The sequence below is a fragment of the Arachis stenosperma genome, chromosome 9 (genome assembly GCF_014773155.1).
Source record: "Arachis stenosperma cultivar V10309 chromosome 9, arast.V10309.gnm1.PFL2, whole genome shotgun sequence".
NCBI lineage: Eukaryota > Viridiplantae > Streptophyta > Magnoliopsida > Fabales > Fabaceae > Arachis > Arachis stenosperma.
The window spans coordinates 81,827,785-81,845,302 of record NC_080385.1 but is presented as its reverse complement, the minus strand read 5'-3'; the positions used below and the strand labels follow the sequence as shown (position 1 = coordinate 81,845,302).

The 17,518-nt window shown below is 39.6% G+C and overlaps 1 non-coding gene across 1 annotated transcript; it reads right to left on the bottom strand.

Annotated features, from left to right (window-relative positions):
- Nucleotides 1–13,027: 13,027 nt before the first annotated feature.
- LOC130953401 (small nucleolar RNA R71) lies at nt 13,028–13,135 on the bottom strand. The gene has a single exon (XR_009075572.1). It is a non-coding gene; the product is annotated as a small nucleolar RNA R71 (small nucleolar RNA).
- Between the last annotated feature and the right edge of the window lie 4,383 nt (nt 13,136–17,518).

Here is a 17,518-nt window from a genome sequence, read left to right as displayed (position 1 = left end):
ATGCCTCAAGGGATGCACTTTCCTCCCAACAACTATTGGGAACAACTCAACACTTCCTTAGAAGATTTGAGCCACAATGTGGAACAATTAAGGGTGGAACATCATGAGCACTCCATCATTCTCCATGAAATAAGAGAAGATCAAAGAGCAATGAGGGAGGAGCAACAAAGGCAAGGAAGGGACATAGAAGAGCTTAAGGACATTGTTGGTCCTTCAAGAAGAAGACGCCGCTAAGGTGGATTCATTCCTTGTTCTTATTTCTGTCTGTTTTTCGGTTTCTATGTTATGTTTATCTATATTTTGTGTCTCTACTTCATGATCATTAGTATGTAGTAACTATGTCTTAAAGCTATGAATAAAATCCATTAATCCTTCACCTCTCTTAAAAGAAAAATGTTTTAATTCAAAAGAACAAGAAGTACATGAATTTCGAATTTATCCTTGAATTTAGTTTAATTATATTGATGTGGTGACAATACTTTTTGTTTTCTGAATGAATGCTTGAATAGTGCATATTTTTGATCTTGTTGTTTATGAATGTTAAAATTGTTGGCTCTTGAAAGAATTATGAACAAAGAGAAATGTTATTGATGATCTGAAAAATCATGAAATTGATTCTTGAAGGAAGAAAAAGCAGTGAAAAAGAAAGCTTGCGAAAACAAAAAAAAGAGAGAAATGGCAAAAAAAAGAATAGAAAGAAAAAGAAAAAGCAAGCAGAAAAAGCCAATAGCCCTTAAAACCAAAAGGCAAGGGTAAAAAGGATCCAAGGCTTTGAGCATCAATGGATAGGAGGGCCCAAGGAAATAAAATCCAGGCCTAAGCGGCTAAATCAAGCTGTCCCTAACCATGTTCTTGTGGCATGCAGGTCCAAGTGAAAAGCTTGAGACTGAGTGGTTAAAGTCATGATCCAAAGCAAAAAGAGTGTGCTTAAGAGCTCTGGACACCTCTAACTGGGGACTTTAGCAAAGCTAAGTCACAATCTGAAAAGGTTCACCCAGTTATGTGTCTGTGGAATTTATGTATCTGGTGGTAATACTGGAAAACAAAGTGCTTAGGGCCACGGCCAAGACTCATAAGTAGCTGTGTTCAAGAATCAACATGCTTAACTAGGAAAGTCAATAACACTATCCGAAATTCTAAGTTCCTAGAGAAGCCAATCATTCTGAACCTCAAAGGAAAAAGTGAGATGCCAAAACTGTTCAGAAGCAAAAAGCTACAAGTCCCGCTCATCTAATTAGAATTAATATTCATTGATATTTTGGAATTTATAGTATATTCTCTTCTTTTTATCCTATTTTTTTAGTTGCTTGGGGACAAGCAACAATTTAAGTTTGGTGTTGTGATGAGCGGATAATTTATACGCTTTTTGGCATTGTTTTTAGGTAGTTTTTAGTAAGTTCAAGCTACTTTTAGGGATGTTTTCATTAGTTTTTATGTTAAATTCACATTTTTGGACTTTACTATGAGTTTACGTGTTTTTCTGTGATTTCAGGTAATTTCTGGCTGAAATTGAAGGACTTGAGCAAAACTCTGAAAAAGGCTGACAAAAGGACTGCTGATGCTGTTAGAATCTGACCTCCCTGCACTCGAAATGGATAATAGTCCATACTTTATTCGGGAATTGACGACGTAAATTGGCGCTCAACGCCAAGTACATGCTGCTGTCTGGAGTCAAACGCTAGAAACACGTCACAACCCGGAGTTGAACGCCAGAAACATGCTATAACTCGGTGTTCAACTCCAATAAACACCTCAGCTCGTGGATAGATTAAGCTCAGCCCAAACATACACCAAGTGGGCCCCGGAAGTGGATTTATGCATCAAATACTTACTCATGTAAACCCTAGTAGCTAGTTTAGTATAAATAAGACTTTTTACTAGTGTATTAGTCGTCTTTTGACCACGTTTCATCTTTGGTCTCAGTTTTATTTTATTCTTCATCTTAAGAGGCTATTGATCACGTTTTAGGGGGCTGGCCATTCGGCCATGCCTGAACCTTTCACTTATATATATTCAACGGTGGAGTTTCTGCACACCATAGATTAAGGGTGTGGAGTTCTGCTGTACCTCAAGTTTCAATACAATTACTATTATTTTCTATTCAATTCTCTTTTATTCTTATTCCAAGATATTCATTGTACTTCAACTTGATGAATGTGATGATCCGTGACACTCATCATCATTCTCACCTATGAACGCGCGTGACTGACAACCACTTCCGTTCTACTTTAGGCCAGGCGCATATCTCTTAGATTCCCCAACCGAATCTTCGTGGTATAAGCTAGATAGATGGCGGCATTCATGGGGATCCGGAAAGTCTAACCTTGTCTGTGGTATTCCGAGTAGGATTCCGGGAATCCGGAAAGTCTAACCTTGTCTGTGGTATTCCGAGTAGAATTCCGGTATTGAATGACTGTGACGAGCTTCAAACTTCTGAAGGCTGGGTGTTAGTGACAGACGCAAAAGAATCAAGGGATTCTATTCCAACCTGATTGAGAACCGACAGATGATTAGCCGTGCTGTGACAGAGCATAGGACCATTTTCACTGAGAGGATGGGATGTAGCCATCGACAAAGGTGATGCCTCCAGACAATTAGCCATGCAGTGACAGCACATAGGACCATTTTCCCGAGAGGATGAAAAGTAGCCATTGAAGACGGTGATGCCCTACATACAGCTTGCCATGGAAAGGAGTAAGAAGGATTGGATGAATGTAATAAGAAAGTAGAGATTCAAGAGGAGCACAGCATCCCCAAACGCCTATCTGAAATTCCCACTATTGATTTACATAAGTATTTCTATCCTATTTTATTTTCTATTTATTATTTATTTTCGAACTTATCATAAACCATTTAATCTGCCTATCTGAGATTTACAAGGTGACCATAGCTTGCTTCATACCAACAATCTCTGTGGGATCGACCCTTACTCACGTAAGGTATTACATGGACAACCCAGTGCACTTGCTGGTTAGTTGAATGGAGTTGTGATCATAAATTCCAATAGAGCCAATTTTTAAATTCCATTCAAAGTACAAGGAGTACAACTTTAAGGATCACAATTTCATCCACCAGAATACAAAGCCAAAATGCCTTATCCTCAGAAACTCCGCCAAGCAGAACAGGATAAGCAATTTGCCCGCTTTGCAGACTATCTCAGGACTCTTGAAGTAAAGATTCTGTTTGTAGAGGCACTTGAGCAAATACCATCTTATGCTAAGTTCATGAAAGAGATCTTAAGTCATAAGAAGGATTGGAGGGAAAATGAAAAAGTTTACCTCACTGAAGAATGCAGTGCAGTCATTCTGAAAAGCTTACCAGAAAAGCTTAAGGATCCTAGAAGCTTTATGATACCATGCACATTAGAAGGTACTTGTACCAAGCAAGCTCTATGTGATCTTGGGGCAAGTATTAACCTAATACCTACAGCTACTATCAAAAAGCTTGGGTTGACTGATGAAGTTAAACCAACCCGGATATGTCTCCAACTTGCTGACGGATCCATTAAATACGCATCAGGCGTGATTGAAGACATGATTGTCAAGGTTGGGCCATTTGCCTTTCCCACTGACTTTGTGGTGCTGGAAATGGAGGAGCATAAGAGTGCAACTCTCATTCTGGGAAGACATTTCCTAGCAACTGGCCGAACTCTCATTGATGTTCAAAAAGGGGAAGTAACCCTGAGAGTCAATGAGGATGAGTTCAAGTTGAATGTTGTCAAAGCCATGCAGTATCCAGACACCCAAAATGACTGCATGAGCATTGATATTATTGACTCTCTGGTAAAAGAAATCAATATGGCTGAGAGTCTCAAATCAGAGCTGGAGGATATCTTTAAAGATGTTCAGCCTGATCTGGAGGAATCAGAGAGAATAATAGAACCTCTGAAAATCCCTTAAGAAGAGGAGAAACCTCCTAAACCCGAGCTCAAACCATTACCACCATCCCTGAAATATGCATTTCTAGGAGAAGGTGATACCTTTCCTGTAATCATAAGCTCTATCTTAGAGCCACAGGAAGAGGAAGCACTAATTCAAGTGCTAAAGACACACAAGATAGCTCTTGGGTGGTCCGTCAGTGATCTTAAGGTCATTAGCCCAGCCATATGCATGCACAAGTGGTGCACGAAATTGTGATCAATACTTTTCACAACTCAAATAATCCCCGGTAATGAATCCAAAAACTTGGTGTTCAATACCATGGCATAAACACAACTTTGCACAACTAACCAGCAAGTGCACTGGGTCGTCCAAGTAATAAACCTTACGCGAGTAAGGGTCGATCCCACGGAGATTGTTGGTATGAAGCAAGCTATGGTCACCTTGTAAATCTTAGTCAGGCAGACTCAAATGGGTATAGTGATATACGAATAAAACATAAAGATAAAGATAGAGATACTTATGTAATTCATTGGTAGGAACTTCAGATAAGCGTATGAAGATGCCTTCCCTTCCGTCTCTCTGCTTTCCTACTGTCTTCTTCCAATCCTTCTTACTCCTTTCCATGGCAAGCTTAAGCAAGGGTTTCACCGTTGTCAGTGGCTACCTCCCATCCTCTCAGTGGAAATGTTCAACGCACCCTGTCACGGCACGGCTATCCATCTGTCGGTTCTCGATCAGGCCGGAATAGAATCCAGTGATTCTTTTGTGTCTGTCACTAACGCCCCGCCCTCAGGAGTTTGAAGCACGTCACAGTCATTCAATCATTGAATCCTACTCAGAATACCACAGACAAGGTTAGACCTTCCGGATTCTCTTGAATGCTGCCATCAGTTCTAGCCTATACCATGAAGACTCTGATCTCACGGAATGGCTGGCTCGTTTGTCAGGCGAGCACTCGGTTGTCAGGCGATCAACCATGCATCGTGTATCAGGAATCCAAGAGATATTCACCCAATCGAAGGTAGAACGGCGGTGGTTGTCAGTCACACGTTCATAGGTGAGAATGATGATGAGTGTCACGGATCATCACATTCATCAAGTTGAAGAACAAGTGATATCTTAGAACAAGAACAAGCGGAATTGAATAGAAGAACAATAGTAATTGCATTAATACTCGAGGTACAGCAGAGCTCCACACCTTAATCTATGGTGTGTAGAAACTCCACCGTTGAAAATACATAAGAACAAGGTCTAGGCATGGCCGTGAGGCCAGCCTCCCAATGATCTAAGAACTAGATGTCCAAAGATTCAAAGATCTCCAGATGATAAAATACAATAGTAAAAGGTCCTACTTATAGGGAACTAGTAGCTTAAGGATTACAAAGATGAGTAAATGACATAAAAATCCTCTTCCGGGCCCACTTGGTGTGTGCTTGGGCTGAGCAATGAAGCATTTTTCGTGTAGAGACTCTTCTTGGAGTTAAACGCCAGCTTTTATGCCAGTTTGGGCGTTTAACTCCCATTTTGGTGCCAGTTCTGGCGTTTAACGCTGGGAAATCTGAAGGTGACTTTGAACGCCGGTTTGGGCCATGAAATCTTGGGCAAAGTATGGACTATCATATATTGCTGGAAAGCCCATGATGTCTACTTTCCAACGCCGTTGAGAGCGCGCCAATTGGGCTTCTGTAGCTCCAGAAAATCCATTTCGAGTGCAGGGAGGTCAGAATCCAACAGCATCTGCAGTCCTTTTCAGTCTCTGAATCAGATTTTTGCTCAGGTCCCTCAATTTCAGCCAGAAAATACCTGAAATCATAGAAAAACACACAAACTCATAGTAAAGTCCAGAAAAGTGAATTTTAACTAAAAACTAATAAAAATATACTAAAAACTAACTAAATCCTACTAGAAACATACTAAAAACAATGCCAAAAAGCGTACAAATTATCCGCTCATCACAACACCAAACTTAAATTGTTGCTTGTCCTCAAGCAACTGAAAATCAAATAAGATAAAAAGAAGAGAATATGCAATGAATTCCAAAAACATCTATGAAGATCAGTATTAATTAGATGAGCGGGGCTTTTAGCTTTTTGCCTCTGAATAGTCTTGGCATCTCACTCTATCATTTGAAATTCAGAATGATTGGCTTCTTTAGGAACTCAGAATCCAGATAGTGTTATTGATTCTCCTAGTTAAGTATGATGATTCTTGAACACAGCTACTTCATGAGTCTTGGCCGTGGCCCAAAGCACTCTGTCTTCCAGTATTACCACCGGATACATACATGCCACAGACACATAATTGGGTGAACCTTTTCAGATTGTGACTCAGCTTTGCTAGAGTCCCCAATTAGAGGTGTCCAGGGTTCTTAAGCACACTCTTTTTGCCTTGGATCACAACTTTATTTCTTTCTTTTTCTTTCTTTTTCTCTTTCTCCCTTTTTTCATTTTTTTTTGTATTCACTGCTTTTTCTTGCTTCAAGAATCATTTTTATGATTTTTCAGATCCTCAGTAACATGTCTCCTTTTTCATCATTCTTTCAAGAGCCAACATTCATGAACCACAAATTCAAAAGACATATGCACTGTTTAAGCATACATTCAGAAAACAAAAATGTTGCCACCACATCAAAATAATTAAACTGTTATAAAATTCAAAATTCATGCAATTCTTTCTTTTTTTTCAATTAAGAACATTTTTAGCTTGTAAGAGTGACTCTCGATCCAGGTTTTATATTCCTTTGTTTTAAGGTTACCTTTCACTTTATTTATTTATTCCAGCATTTGAGTTAATTATTTACTTTTATAATTTAATTTATGAATTATTCCATGTCACAGATTATTGTTTGAATTAATGATAATTGAGGTATTTTTAGTTTATGATTGCTTGCTTTTATTTACGTTACCATTGCTTCCGATCTGAAGATATTTTTATTCCAGTAATTTACTTTTTCCCTTTTTAGTCTTGGTTAGGAAATCAGTAACTCAACAGTTATCAAACTCAGCATAATTGATAATCGTTATCTTGCTAATTGAACTGAACTTTGATAATCCCAACTTTTTTTTAGGAAATAAATAGGATTCGAAGGTCAACTAATTAGTCCCTTGACTTTCCTTTACTTTAAAGGTTGACTAAGTGGAAATTAGATACAACTTTCATTATTATTGAGAGAGATCACCAAGTTGGACTTCCAATTTCTCTTACCTTGCCAAAAGTTGTTTTTACAGTTATTAATTACTTTTAATCGCCATTTAAATTAATTGTCATTTAAATCACTTGCTTCTCATCTTCTAAACCCCGATTACAACCTTTATAGCCAATAATAAGAACATACCTCCCTGCAATTCCTTGAGAAGATGACCCGAGGTTTAATACTCGGTTATCAATTTTAAAGGGGTTTGTTACTTGTGACAACCAAAACTTTGTACGAAGGGATTTCTGTCGGTTTAGAGACTATATCTACAACGCGACTGTTTTTATGAAATTCTTTACTGGCAAAAATCCTAACGTCAAAATAGCACCGTTGCCGGGGAATTGCAAACATGTGCCTTATTATTGGTTATTGTAAATATTTTTCAAAAAAAAATATATATATATATTTTTTATTTTAATTTTTATCTGTTTCAGCTCTTCCCTCTTATTTCTGATATCTAGTATGAATTCTCACTCCTCTCGCTTTGAGTTTGGTTCTAACTTTGTTGAAGGAAACAGAAACCACAGCAGGAATATGCATCAAGGTCAGACCAATCAAGGATGGATGGAGCCAAGAGGATCTAATCAACCCTTTAGGCAACAACACCCTCCGAGATATCCTGGACAAAGACCATTCTACAATGCATACCTAGCTGAAAGATACGGTGGACAACCTTGTAACTACCAACAAGCCCCACCCCGTGCATATAGGCCACCCCTTCAACATAACCTCGAACTACCACACTCACAAGCTTCTTTTCATCATTCGCCACCATATGATCCTTCCTTACCCCAGTACCAACCCAATCACTCCCAATCACCACCACCCCATTTTGTATCATGTCCAAGTCCGGCAACCCGAGAAGCAGAGGTTCGCCTAAAGGAAACAGTAGATAATCTTCAAACCACCATTCAACAACTGGAGCAAGCAGTAATTCAATGGGTTTCTAGGCTCTCAAATATACAAGGATCAGCCACAACTCTATGTGGATAGTCTAATGAAGAGCGGAGCATGAAAGAGATACCAGAAACTCCAGTGGACAAGACAGGAAATGAATTTGTACTAGAACAAGTAGAAGAAGCTGTCATTGTTCAAGAAGAAGAGTTGGTTGAAGATCTAGGAGATGTTGAACCTCCATGGGAATCCAGAGCTAAGGATAACTCTGTTAGGGACGTTACAGTTGATGTTGAGGAGGGTGTACAACCTCCAAAGCATATCATGGTTGAAGACTTTAAAGGAGACGATCAAGAGATGGATTCAATCATTAATGAATTCTTATCTACATTTGAATCCTCTCCCAATGGATTTGACATGGAGACTACAGAAGAAGAAACACAACCTCCCTTGCCCTTGGTGAACGCTGAAGAAGAGATTGAATTGGAAGAAATCCACCAAGAGGAAGATGTTGATATTGAAGAAGATTGCCAAGAGGTGGAAGATGTCGAAGAAGAGCACAAGGGAGTGGAGCTTGCACGTTCATTAGAAACACCTCCCCCTAAGTTGCCATTATCCTTCACAATATTCAAGTGGGTGAAATTCATATCCCCTAGCTTTCTAATTCCACTTGAATACGGGCTACTGGAGACGGATGGTCAACTTAGAGCTCTCTGTGGTATTAAGAGTAAGAAAAAGATGGTCAGTGATAAGATTTATCCTGCAAGGTTCAACTTGGTTGTGTGCTCAACATTCAAACGCAAAGGTTGGTTTAGAGCTCAACTGACTGGGTCTAGGAAGTTATTTGGCAGCTCTAGTGAGAATTCAGATTGCTTGCTACCCGGATGGAATCATGATGATCTACACAAAGATGGGTGCAAAGGCAAGGTCTGGGACCCCGGAATCCATTCTATCAATCACCACTCTTGGGGCCTTGTCACTTGCTTTAACTTACTTGAAGGCTTTCTGCGCCTAGTTTGGGACCCCAGAGGCTACTGGAAGTACAAACATTGGTGGGGATTCCTGGATCAGTACAAGCATAAACCACCATAACAGGAAGCTCACCAATTGTCCAACTTAAGGACTTTAACTAAAAGTGCTAGGTGGGAGACAACCCACCATGGTATGATCGTTCCTTTTGCAATTTTAATTTTATTCAGTTTTATTTGTTTTTGAGTTTTATTTTAATTTTATTGAACCTGGAATCATGCATAGCATTCACATTAAGCATTGCATTCTGCATACTGCATAAAAAAAAGGATGCCACGCGACGCGACTTGATGAGCGGATAATTTATACACTTTTTGGCATTGTTTTTAGTATGTTTTTGGTAGTTTTAGTTAAGTTCTTATTATATTTTCATTAGTTTTTAGTTAAAATTCACTTTTCTGGACTTTACTATGAGTTTGTGTGTTTTTCTGTGATTTCAGGTATTTTCTGGCTGAAATTGAGGGACCTGAGCAAAAATCTGATCCAGAGACTTGAAAGGACTGCAGATGCTGTTGGATTCTGACCTCCCTGCACTCGAAGTGTATTTTCTGGAGCTACAGAAGCCCAATTGGCGCGCTCTCAACGGCGTTGGAAAGTAGACATCCTGGGCTTTCCAGCAATATATGATAGTCCATACTTTTCCCAAGATTTGATGGCCCAAACCGGCGTTCAAAGTCACCTACAGAAATTCCAGCGTTAAACGCCGGAACTGGCACCTGATTGGGAGTTAAACGCCCAAACTGGCATAAAAGCTGGCGTTTAACTCCAGAAAAAGTCTCTACACGAAATTCCTTCATTGCTCAGCCCAAGCACACACCAAGTGGGCCCGGAAGTGGATTTTTATGTCATTTACTTATCTTTGTAAACCTTAGGCTACTAGTTTTCTATAAGTAGGACCTTTTACTATTGTATTTTCATCTGGGTTCTTCTGGTTCCCTCTCTGGGGCCGAAACCAATGATCACTTTTGTTCTTATGTATTTTCAACGGTGGAGTTTCTACACACCATAGATTAAGGTGTGGAGCTCTGCTGTACCTCGAGTATTAATGCAATTACTATTGTTCTTCTATTCAATTCCGCTTGTTCTTGTTCTAAGATATCACTTGTTCTTCAACTTGATGAATGTGATGATTCGTGACACTCATCATCATTCTCACCTATGAACAAGGTGACTGACAACCATTCTTGTTCTACAAGCATCTGAGGCTTAGTGAATATCTCTTGGATTCTTTAACCGGAATCCTCGTGGTATAGGCAGGACCTGATGGCGGCATTCAAGAGAATCCGGAAGGTCTAAACCTTGTCTGTGGTATTCTGAGTAGGATTCAATGACTGAATGACTGCGACGTGCTTCAAACTCTTGAGGGCGGGGCGTTAGTGACAGACGCCAAAAGAATCAATGGATTCTATTCCGGTCTGATTGAGAACCGACAGATGAATTCCGCTATGCTGTGACGGAGCATATGCAATCGCTTTCACTGAGAGAATGGGAGGTAGCTGCTGACAACAGTGAAACCCTACACGAGCTTGCCATGGAAAGGAGTAAAAAGGATTGGATGAAGGCAGTAGGAAAGCAGAGAGACGGAAGGGAAGGCATCTTCATACGCTTGTCTGAAGCTCTTGCACCAATGACATACATAAGTATCTCTATCTTTATCTTTTATGTTATTTTCGTTCATCACCATATCCATTTGAGTCTGCCTGACTAAGATTTACAAGATGACCATAGCTTGCTTCATACCACCAATCTCCGTGGGATCGACCCTTACTCGCGTAAGGTTTATTACTTGGACGACCCAGTGCACTTGCTGGTTAGTTGTGCGAAGTTGTGTAATGCCATGGAATTGAACCACCAAGTTTTTGGAGTTCATGACCAGGGATTATGAGAGTTGTGAAAAGTAGTGATCACAATTTCGTGCATCAAGTTTTTGGCGCCGTTGCCGGGGATTGTTCTTGTGTATGGACAACTGACGGTTCATCTTGTTGCTTAGATTAGGTATTTTTCTTCAGAGTTCTTAAGAATGAATTCTAGTGTTTCAAGGTGATGTTCTTATCATCACCAAAGCTGATTGATTCTCATCAATTTAGCTCTTGAATGCAATGTCCTGCTGAAGCTTTGCCGGCCATGTCTAATTCCTTTAGACTAAAGCTTTAGACTAACATTGCATGATTCCTGGAATTCTCATTAAGAATTTTGATACCTTTATTTTCCTTTTCACTTAATTTTCGAAAAAAACCAAAAAAAAAAAATTTACAAAATCATAAAAACCAAAAATATTTCTTGTTTGAGTATAGAGTCTCATTTTAAGTTGGGTGTCAATTGCATGTTTCTGTTCTTATTGCATTCATGCATGTGTCTTCATTAATCTTCAAGTTGTTCTTGATGATTTCCTTGTTTTGATCTTTGAATTCTATTGACTTGAGTGTTTTGTTGTTTCTCATATGCATTCTCATCTTGTTAGTGTCAGTAGTATACAAACTGCTAAGTTTGGTGTCTTGCATGCATTGTTATTTGATTTTAGTTGCATTTTGACTGTTCCTCATTATTAAAAATCCAAAAATATTTTTAATTTGTGTCTTTTCAAGTCAATAATACACAGAATTGAAGATTCAGAACATACAGCAGAGGAATTATACAGAAAGAGCTGGGCATTCAAAAATGCCCAGTGAAGAAGACAGACTGGCGTTTAAACGCCAGCCAGGGTGCCTGGCTGGGCGTTTAACGCCCAAAAAGGGTGCATTTTGGGCGTTAAACGCCAGAATGGATACCATTCTGGGCGTTTAACGCCAGGATGGTGCTAGGGGGAAGATTTTGTTTTCAAATCAATTTTTTTTCAAGTTTTTCAAAATCAAATCTTTTTCAAATCATATCTTTTCAATCAAATGTTTTCAAAACTAATTTCTTTCCTTTTTCAAAGATACTTACTAACAATTAATGATTTGATTGAACATTTTTTGCCTTTTCTGTTGAGGAAGGTTTTATGTTTGAATCATATCCTTTCTTGTTAGGCAAGTCATTAACTTTCAAATCAAATTTTTTTTAAAATGTTTTTCAAATCATATCTTTTTTTTAAAATTGTTTTCAAATCATATCTTTTCATCACATCTTTTTAAAACCAATCATATCTTCTTAACTACATCTTTTTCAAAATAGTTTTCAATCAAATCTTTTTGATTTCTAATTTAAAAATCTTTTTCAAAAATCACTTGGTTTCTTTTCCACTTTGATTTTCGAAAATCAATTAGTGTTTTTCAAAAATGTTTTCAAAATATTTTAATTAATTTTCGAAAAATTACTTCCCTCCTTCTCACATCCTTCTAGTTATGGAGTACCACTCCTTCTCAATGCACAATTCGAACCTTATCTAAGTAAAGTTCGAATTCTTCTTCCCCTTCTTCTTTCTATTTCTCTTTTCCTCTGACACCTCAAGGAATCTCTATACTGTGACATAGAGGATTCCACATTTTCTTGTTCTCTTCTCTTTCATATGAGCAGGAGCAGAGACAAAGGCATTCTTGTTGAAGCTGACCCTGAACCCGAAAGGACCTTGAAGAGAAAGCTAAGAGAAGCCAAATCACAACTCTCTTTAGAGGACCTGACCGAATTCTTCAAAGAAGAAGAAGACATGGCAGCCGAAAACAACAATAATGCAAACAATGCAAGGAAGGTGCTGGGTGACTTTACTGCACCTACTCCTGATTTTTATGGGAGAAGCATCTCTATCCCTGCCATTGGAGCAAACAACTTTGAGCTTAAGCCTCAATTAGTTTCTCTAATGCAACAGAATTGCAAGTTCCATGGACTTCCAATGGAAGATCCTCATCAGTTTTTAGCTGAATTCTTGCAAATCTGTGACACAGTCAAGACTAATGGGGTTGACCCTGAGGTCTATAGACTGATGCTATTCCCTTTTGCTGTAAGAGACAGAGCTAGGATATGGTTGGACTCTCAACCTAAAGAAAGCCTGGACTCTTGGGAAAAGCTAGTCAATGCCTTCTTGGCAAAGTTCTTTCCACCACAAAGGTGGAGTAAGCTTAGAGTGGAGGTCCAAACCTTCAGATAGAAGGATGGGGAATCCCTATATGAAGCTTGGGAAAGATACAAATAATTAATCAGAAAATGTCCTTCTGACATGCTTTCTGAATGGAGCATCATAGGTATTTTCTATGATGGTCTCTCTGAACTGTCCAAGATGTCTTTGGATAGCTCTGCTGGAGGATCTCTTCATCTGAAGAAGACGCCTACAGAGGCTCAAGAGCTAATTGAAATGGTTGCAAATAACCAATTCATGTACACTTCTGAAAGGAATCCTGTAAACAATGGGACTAGTCAGAAGAAAGGAGTTCTTGAGATTGACACTCTGAACGCCATTTTGGCTCAGAATAAAATATTGACTCAACAAGTCAATTTGATTTCTCAAAGTCTGTCTGGAATGCAAAATGCACCAAACAGTACTAAGGATGCTTCATCTGAGGAAGAAGCTTATGATCCTGAGAACCCTTCCATGGAAGAGGTGAATTACCTAGGAGAACCCTATGGAAACACCTATAATTCTTCATGGAGAAATCACCCAAATCTCTCATGGAAGAATCAAGAGAGACCTCAACAAGGTTTCAATAACAATAATGGTGGAAGAAACAGGTTTAGCAATAGCAAGCCTTTTCCATCATCTTCTCAGCAATAGACAGAGAGTTCTAAGCAGAATACTTCTGACTTAGCAACAATGGTCTCTGATCTAATAAGACCACTCAAAGTTTCATGAATGAAACAAGGTCCTCCATCAGAAATTTGGAAGGACAAGTGGGTCAGCTGAGCAAGAAAGTTACTGAACTCCCTCCTAGCACTCTCCCAAGTAATACAGAAGAAAATCCAAAAGGAGAGTGCAAAGCCATAGACATGGCCGAATATGGAGAGGAAAGAGAGGAGGAGGACGCCACTGAGGAAGACCTCAGTGGGCGTGTACCAATCTCCTCTGAGTTCCTCAATGAGGAACAATGGGAATCTGAGGCTCAAAATGAGACCATAGAGATTCCATTGGACCTACTTCTGCCATTCATGAGCTCTGATGAGTATTCTTCCTCTGAAGAGGATGAGTATGTCACTGAAGAGCAAGTTGCTAAATACCTTGGAGCAATCATGAAGCTAAATGACAAGTTATTTGGAAATGAGACTTGGGAAGATGAACCACCTTTGCTCACCAAAGAACTGGATGACTTGTCTAGGCAGAAACTGCCTCAAAAGAGGCAGGATCCTGGGAAGTTTTCTATACCTTGTACCATAGGCACCATGACCTTCAAGAAGGCCTTGTGTGACTTAGGGTCAAGTGTAAACCTCATGCCCCTCTCTGTAATGGAGAAATTAGGGATCTGTGAGGTGCAAGCTGCAAGAATCTCATTAGAGATGGCTGACAATTCAAGAAAACAAGCTCATGGACTTGTAGAGAATGTTTTGGTGAAGATTGAAGACCATTACATTCCTACTGATTTCATAGTCCTAGATATTGAGAAGTGCATGAATGAATCCATCATCCTTGGTAGACCCTTCCTAGCCACAGCAAAGGCTGTGATTGATGTTGATAGAGGAGAGTTGATCATTCAAGTGAATGAAGAATCCTTGGTGTTTAAGGCCCAAGGACATCCCTCTATCATCATGGAGAGGAAGCATGAAGAGCTTCTCTCAAAACAGAGCCAAGCAGAGCCCCCACAGTCAAACTCTAAGTTTGGTGTTGGGAGGCCACAACCAAACTCTAAGTTTGGTGTTGAATCCCCACATTCAAACTCTAAGTTTGGTGTTGGGAGGTTCCAACACGGTTCTGAGTATTTCTGAGGCTCCATGAGAGTCCTCTGTCAAGCTACTGACATTAAAGAAGCGCTTGTTGGGAGGCAACCCAATGATTATAATTTATATAGTTTCTTTTGTTATTTTATTTTTTTTTGTAGGTTGATGATCATAAGAAGTCACAAAATCCATTGAAAAAGCAAAAACAGAATGAAAAACAGGAAAAAAAACAGCACACCCTGGAGGAAGAAGTCACTGGCGTTTAAACGCCAGTGAGGCTAGCTGTTGGGCGTTTAACGCCCAGTCTGGCACCATTCTGGGCGTTTAACGCCAGAAAGGGGCACCAGACTGGCGTTAAACGCCAGAAAAGGGCTAGAACCTGGCGTTAAACGCCAGGAATGGGCACCAGCCCGGTGTTTAACGCCAGAAATGGCTCAAAACGTGGATTTTGATGCCAATTGGTGCAGGGATGACTTTTCCTTGACACCACAGGATCTGTGGACCCCACAGGATCCCCACCAACCCCACCACCACTCTCTCTCTTCTTCCCCCATTCACCAATCACCTCAATACCTCTTCCCCAAAACCCCTTCACCACTCCCCCCACCACTCACCCTTCAAATTCAAACCACTTTTCCTCCCAACCACCCATACATGGCCGAACTCCTTCTCCCCTCTCTCCTATAAATACCCTTCTTCCCTCTTCATTTTAACACAACCTAAACACCACTTCTCCCCTCTTTGGCCGAATACACCACCATCTCCCTCTCCCTCATTTCTTCTTCTTCTACTCTCTTCTTTCTTCTTTTGCTCGAGGACGAGCAAACATTTTAAGTTTGGTGTGGTAAAAGCGTTGCTTTTTCGTTTTTCCATAACCATTATGGCATACAAGAGACCCCTCTCATCAAGAGATCCCTGAAATACCTCAAGGGATGCACTTTCCTCCACAAGACTATTGGGAGCAACTAAACACCTCCCTAGGAGAATTAAGTTCCAACATGGGACAACTAAGGGTGGAGCACCAAGAACACTCCATTCTCCTCCATGAAATTAGAGAAGATCAAAGAATCATGAGAGAGGAGCAACAAAGACAAGGAAGAGATATTGAGGAGCTCAAGCACTCCATAGGACCTTCAAGAGGAAGGAAGAGCCGCCATCACTAAGGTGGACCCGTTCCTTGATTTCCTTGTTCTTTATTCTTCTGTTTTTCGAATTTTAGTGCTTATGTTTATCTATGTTTGTGTCTTATGATCATTAGTGTCTTAGTGTCTATGCCTTAAAGTTATGAATGTCCTATGAATCCATCACCTTTCTTAAAAGAAAACTGTTTTTATTACAAAGGAACAAGAAGTACAGGATTTCAAATTCATCTTTAAAACTAGCTTAATTAGTTTGATGTGGTGACAATACTTTTTGTTTTCTAAATGTATGCTTGAACAGTGCATATGTCTTTTGAATTTGTTGTTCATGAATGTTAAAATTGTTGGCTCTTGAAAGAATGATGAAAAAGGAGACATGTTACTGAGGATCTGAAAAATCATAAAAATGATTCTTGAAGCAAGAAAAAGCAGTGAATACAAAAAAAAAAAACAACGAAAAAAAAAGGGAGAAAAAGAAAAAGAAAGAAAGAAATAAAGTTGTGATCCAAGGCAAAAAGAGTGTGCTTAAGAACCCTGGACACCTCTAATTGGGGACTTTAGCAAAGCTGAGTCACAATCTGAAAAGGTTCACCCAATTATGTGTCTGTGGCATGTATGTATCCGGTGGTAATACTGGAAGACAGAGTGCTTTGGGCCACGGCCAAGACTCAATAAGTAGCTGTGTTCAAGAATCATCATACTTAACTAGGAGAATCAATAACACTATCTGGATTCTGAGTTCCTAAAGAAGCCAATCATTCTGAACCTCAGAGGATAAAGTGAGATGCCAAAACTGTTTGGAGGCAAAAAGCTACTAGTCCCGCTCATCTAATTTGGAGCTGTGTTTCATTGATAATTTGGAGTCTATAGTATATTCTCTTCTTTTTATCTTATTTGATTTTCAGTTGCTTGGGGACAAGCAACAATTTAAGTTTGGTGTTGTGATGAGCGGATAATTTATACACTTTTTGGCATTGTTTTTAGTATGTTTTTGGTAGTTTTAATTAAGTTCTTATTATATTTTTATTAGTTTTTAGTTAAAATTCACTTTTCTGGACTTTACTATGAGTTTGTGTGTTTTTCTGTGATTTCAGGTATTTTCTGGCTGAAATTGAGGGACCTGAGCAAAAATCTGATCCAGAGACTTGAAAGGACTGCAGATGCTGTTGGATTCTGACCTCCCTGCACTCGAAGTGGATTTTCTGGAGCTACAGAAGCCCAATCGGCGCGCTCTCAACGGCGTTGGAAAGTAGACATCCTGGGCTTTCCAGCAATATATGATAGTCCATACTTTGCCCAAGATTTGATGGCCCAAACCGGCGTTCAAAGTCACCTACAGAAATTCCAGCGTTAAACGCCGGAACTGGCACCTGATTGGGAGTTAAACGCCCAAACTGGCATAAAAGCTGGCGTTTAACTCCAGAAAAAGTCTCTACACGAAATTCCTTCATTGCTCAGCCCAAGCACACACCAAGTGGGCCCGGAAGTGGATTTTTATGTCATTTACTTATCTTTGTAAACCTTAGGCTACTAGTTTTCTATAAGTAGGACCTTTTACTATTGTATTTTCATCTGGGTTCTTCTGGTTCCCTCTCTGGGGCCGA